The sequence below is a fragment of the Sciurus carolinensis genome, chromosome 1 (genome assembly GCF_902686445.1).
Source record: "Sciurus carolinensis chromosome 1, mSciCar1.2, whole genome shotgun sequence".
Taxonomy (NCBI): Eukaryota; Metazoa; Chordata; class Mammalia; order Rodentia; family Sciuridae; genus Sciurus; species Sciurus carolinensis.
Genome location: NC_062213.1, coordinates 106,189,230 through 106,195,229, shown reverse-complemented (window position 1 = coordinate 106,195,229; position 6,000 = coordinate 106,189,230).

Sequence of the window (6,000 nt, the reverse complement as noted above, 5' to 3'; positions counted from 1 at the left end):
TTTAGAATTCTAGAATTCTCAACAGAATGCATTACTTCCATAAACTTACACGTTCCTGTACTTTTCAGCAAACTATTGAATACCAATTTAAGCAGGAAAGAACAATGAATAAAACTCATTGTATTCCTGTTTATTTATCTTTCCCTAAACCAAATGTTATTTAGTATAGACTTCTGCTCTGATTGTGGCCATTAGTAAACTAAAACTTCTTTGGATTTTGCAAACTGTCTAGTTCATATCAGGGGGTTAACTCTAGCAAATACTTTAAAATAACAACAATTCTGATCAAGGCAAAGATATATGTGGAAAGAATTACCTATCTCAATTGAAGAGTAGTTAGAAACACAATGCATGCATTTCTTTCTCATTTTTCCTTGCTAATAATTATCTGTTGCATATGTAATGGAACTATAGTATTCTCCCCTTATTCACAATTTCATTTTCCATAGTTTTATTTACTTGTGGTTAACCTCAATCTGAAAACAATAAATGGAAAATTCCAGAAATAACAATGCATAAATTTAAAATTGTGTACCATTCTGAGTACTATGATGAAATCTTTCAACTATCCTACTCTATCCTACTTGGGATATGAACCATCCCTTCATCCAACATATCCACACAGTATGCACTACTCACCTCTTAGTCATTTAGTAACCATATTGATTTTCAGATCAATTTCCCAGTATTGTAGTGCTTGTGTTCAAGTATTCCTTATTTTACTTAATTGCTTCAAAGTACAAGAGTAGTGATGCTGGTAATTCAGAAATGCCAAAGTAAACCATAAATTTCTTTGTTTTAGTATCATCTCACATTTTCCACGAGGAAAAATGAGTACAGGATGATGAAATATTTTGGGAGAGACCATATTCACATCACTTTTATTATAGTATACTGTTATAACTGCTTTATTTGATTATTAGTGATTGTTGCCAATCTCTTACTGTGCCCATATATAAACAAAACTTTGTCATAGGTATGAATGTGGGGGAAAAACACAATAGAAGATTCAAGATGGTGGATTAGAGGAAGGCTGCATTTGCGTTGCTCTGTGACTCAGAATTCAAGCAGTGGAATACTGCTTCTTAGTAAGTTGAATGAAAGAGGGAATTCACTGAAATTCAACATTGGGCAGTCAGAGACTCTTAGGGACATAGAAATTTTGGTGCATTGAACAAAAGACAAGAAAGAGTACACAGGAGTCAAATCAGTAGTTGTAACAGTGTCCTTTCACCGCCGAGGGAAAGATATTACAAACAGAGAGAGAAACACAACAACAAACTTGTCATGGAAACACTTGTAGAGCAGAAAAGCTACCATAACTTAGCTGAACCAGTGAGCTGGTATTAGAAAAGTGCTCTGTATTTCTCAACTGGCAAGTGGAGAGCTGAGGCAGGAGCCATCTTGAGGAGGTCACGCTGCAGCTTGCAATGTCAGTAAACATTGCCATACTGTCCCAGCAAGTGCCTACCATGTAGCCTAGGGTGTACCTAGCAGGCAACTTAAATAGCGACATAGAAGATTGTAACCAGGGGGAGTCAAGTCAGAGATATGGGAGTGCAACTCTCTTTTCCTTTGAGTCTGATGGTTCATATGACCAGCTGTAGCAGGTTGGGAAACTGAACAGGTGAGAGTGAAAACACTCAGGAACTGAGCCTTGGAAAGTTGTATGCATGGACTGTGAAATGTACAAGACCTATGGAGGGTTTATTCCTGTGCCCTATGAGTCAAATTCTTGGGGGGCCCCTGAGATCATATGCCTAGCAGAGATCAACATCTGCCCAGTTCTACAGATGTGTTGATTTAATCTCTGCATAGCAGATATCACCTGACAAAGTTCCAAAGTCTTGATTAAAGCTAAATCCCAGTCATCAGAACTTCACATTTAGAATTTTGTAGCAGCCCCAACTGGGAAAGTACGGATCTGGTCTATCCAGACAAAACTCTAATTGATAGTACTTCTCATTCTGTCCTCCTATATACAGAAGAGAGGGTGATTCCAGCAGCTAGGGAGGCTGAGGCAGGAGGATTGCAAGTTCAAAGCCAATTTCAGCAGCTTAGTGAGGCCCTGTCTCGCAACTCAGTGAGGCCCTGTCTCTATATAAAATACAAAAAGAGCTGGGGATGTGACTCAGTGGTTAAGTGCCCCTGGGTTCAATCCCCAGGTACAAAAAAAAAGAAGCTGAAAGCTATTACGATTAGCTTCTGTTCCAGGCCGCTCCAACTGGCAGCTTAATGAGCAGCACAAAAAGAGGAAGGACTTGACCACCTCAAGCCCTTGCTTTCTCCAGGCAGTACATAACAAAGAAGAAATGGAAGCAAAGGCAACCTGGCACAAGCAGTGAGCACCTATCCATAATAGTGGTTTTAACCATCTCAGCAGAGACAATTCCTTCATTTTTCATTAAGAGTTTTTATTTTGGGGGTTGGACAGAAAGATGGTAAAGTAGAGGAGGTCCCTTTCCAGGCTGCTCCATGGCATGAAACCAAGAAAGTGGATAGGCAGTTTCTCAGTAAGGTGGGTGAAAAAAATATATATTTTTACAGGAAATTAATACTGGACATTCAAAGCAGCTCAGGGACTCAGGAAGTTGGATATAATAAAATAAAGAAGAAATCCCCTTCACCGCCTACACAAAAGCAAAAGTGGAGGGATAGGGGTATAAATGGAACCCACGTTTTGAGGAGGTTCATGGTGTGTCTTAGTACAGAGAGATCAGTGATCAAAGTCACTGCCAGACTGACCAAGAAGGTGTGCTGAACAATATCCTCAGGTGAGAAAGATACTGGGTCCCTCCCAGCTACCTGCACAAAGCCAAGGAAGAAGCCATCTTGCAGTCATGCTGTGGGAGCCAGCTGCTATGGGAGTTGAATCCTGGAAAAATTCAAGCTAGGTCTAAAAACAGGCCTGGCAGATGCCTGTCACATGTCACAGAGTGTGCCTAGGAGACCAGGAGAAATTAGGATGAGAAGAGAGTTTTACACAGAGGAATATGGGCCATGGAAACCCACCCAGTTTCCTCCTCTCCTTTGAGCCCTATGGCTCACAGGACAGGCAGAGGTGGATGTGGCCAAGCTTGGGGACAGAACCCAGGAGACCAGGAAATGTGGGTTACACAGGTGATGGAGGGGGTGAAGGATTGACTCCTCTGTAATTGCCATCTTAATTTACAAGCAGGGGTTTCTATCCTCATATGTCATAAAGTGGACTTTAAGTCAAAGTTAATCAGAAGGGACAAAGAAGGTCATTCAATAATGCTTAAAGGAATTATGCAACAAGAAACAACAATCATAAAAATTTATGCCCCAAACAGTGGAGCATCTACATATATAAACCAAACCCTTCTCAATATGAAGAATCAAATAGCCCACAACACAATAATACAGGGTGACTTTAAAATGCCTCTCTCATAACTGGATAGATTTTCCAAACAAAAACTAAATAAAGAAGCTATAGAACTCAAAAATACAATTAATAATTTCGACTTAACAGATGTATGTAGAATATTTCATCCACCAGTTACTGAATACATTTTCTTCTCAGTAACATGGCTCATTTTCTAAAACAGACCATATCTTAGACCACAAAAAACTCTTAGCAAATACAAAAAAAAAAAAAAAAAAATAGAGATAATACCTTGTGGGGGTCCTCTCAGCCATGTCCTATGTGGATGAGAAAAGGGTTAACTTCTGGGAGAGGATGTTGGCTGCATATCACTCGATTACCCAAAAAACTTATCTACTCAATAAACACACCAAGAGCAATACTCTTTTTAAATAAGAGGGGGCCTGATGGGTCTGGCAATACCAGCCCTGGCCTCTAATAATAACGACAATTCACCCAACTCTCTTTTATTTATAATACACAGGTAAAGGGGGCCAGAACCAGGAGGAGCTTCTTCTGTGATGGACAGGACAGGGTGGAGCTAGGGGAGCCATTCTCCCAGGGGGAATATTTCAGAAGGAGACAGGGAACCACTCCCAAGCAGCACCACATGCTTCCTGGCAATCTGGGACAAACCTCCGTAGCTGTTAGTTTCTGGAAGCCAGGCCTCTGCGTCCCATGGCTCAACCTAGTCTGATTCTGCTAAATAAGCACGGCTTCCCACAATACCTTGCATTCTATCAGATTGTAATAGAATAAAATTAGAAATCAGTGATAAAATAAAATAGAAGCTAATCTAATACCTGGAGACTAAATAACACACTATTGAAGTATGATTGGATAGCAGAAGATATCAGGAGTCCAAAAAAAAAAATACTTGGAGGTAAATGAGAATAGTGATACAATATATTGAAATCTCTGAAATACTATGAAGGTGGTTCTAAGAGGAAAGTTCATAGCATATAAAGACTCTAGGAGAATAAAAACAAATCGACATCAAAAGCAGTAGAATAAAGGAAATAAAATCAGAGCTGAAATCAGTGAAATTGAAACAAAAAAATCAAAAAATAAACAAAACAAAAACAGGGTTCTTTGAAAAAATAAATATAATTGATAAGCCCTTAACCAAATTAACCAAGAGAAAGAGGGAAAAAAATCCAAATTATTAAAATTTGTGATGAAAAAGGAAATACCACTACAGACACTACTGAAACACATAGACAATCATCAGAAACTATTTTGAAAATTTATACTCCAATAAAATAGAAAATCTTGAAGACATCAACAAATTTCTAGAGACATATGACCTACCCAAATTGAACCAAGAGGACATAGAAAATTTTAAAAGATCAACCAAGCAATGAAATTGAAGATGCCATCAAAAGTCTAGCAACAAAGAAAATCCCAGGACCAGATGGAATCTCAGTCAAGTTCTACAAACCTTTAAAGAAGAACTAACCCCAGTCCTCCTCAAATTATTCCATGAAAAAGAAAAGGAGGGAATCCTTCCAAACTCACTCTATGAAGCTATCACCCTGATACCCAAAGCAGACAGTTACATCAAGGAAAGAAAACTTCAGACCAATATCCCTGATGAACATAGATGCAAAAATTCTTAATAAAATGCTGGTAAACTGCATACAAAAACACATTAAAAAGATAGTGTACCATGATCAAGTGGGGTTTATCCCAGGGATGCAAGATTGGTTAAACATATGGAAATCAATAAATGTAATTCACTATATCAGTAGACTTTAAAGACAAAAATCAAATGATTATCTCAATTGTTGCAGAAAAAGCATTTGACAAAATACAGCATCCATTCATGTTCAAAATACTAGAAAAACTAGGGATACTAGGAAAATACCTCAACATTGTAAAAGCTATATATATTAAACCCAAGGTAAACATTATTCTAAATGGAGAAAAACTGAAAACACTCCCTCTAACAACTGGAACAAGATATGGATGCCCTCTTTTGTAACATAGTCCTTGATACTAGCCAGAGCAATTAGGCAAAAGACAGAAATTAAGAGGATACGAATAGGAAAAGTTCAAACTATTCCTGTTTACTGACAATGCGATCCTTTATTTAGAAGACCCAAAACACTCCACCAGTTCTTGAACTCATAAATGAATTTAACAAAGTAGCAGAATATAAAACTAACATTCATAAATCAACTGTGTTCCTGTACACCAATAATGACCCAGCTAAAAGAGAAATTAGGAGGACTATCCCATTTATAGTAGTCACAAATAAAATAAAATACTTGGGAATCAATTTGACACAGAAGGTGAAAGACCTCTACAATGAAAACTACAGAAAGAAATTACTGTAGTTTTACTAAAGAAAAAAATTGAAGAAGACCTTAGAAAATAGAAAGATCTCCCAAGTTTTTGGATAGGCAGAATTAAAATTGCCATAATGACCATATTACCAAAAGTGCTATACAGATTTAATGCAATTCCTATAAAAATTCTAACATGTTCTTTGTAGAAATGGAAAAAGCAGCCATGAAATTCATTTGGAAAAATAAGAGGTCCAGAATAGTCAAAGCAATTCTTTTTTTTTCCCTTCCCCCCCCACTCCTACCCCTCTTTTCCCTCTATACAGT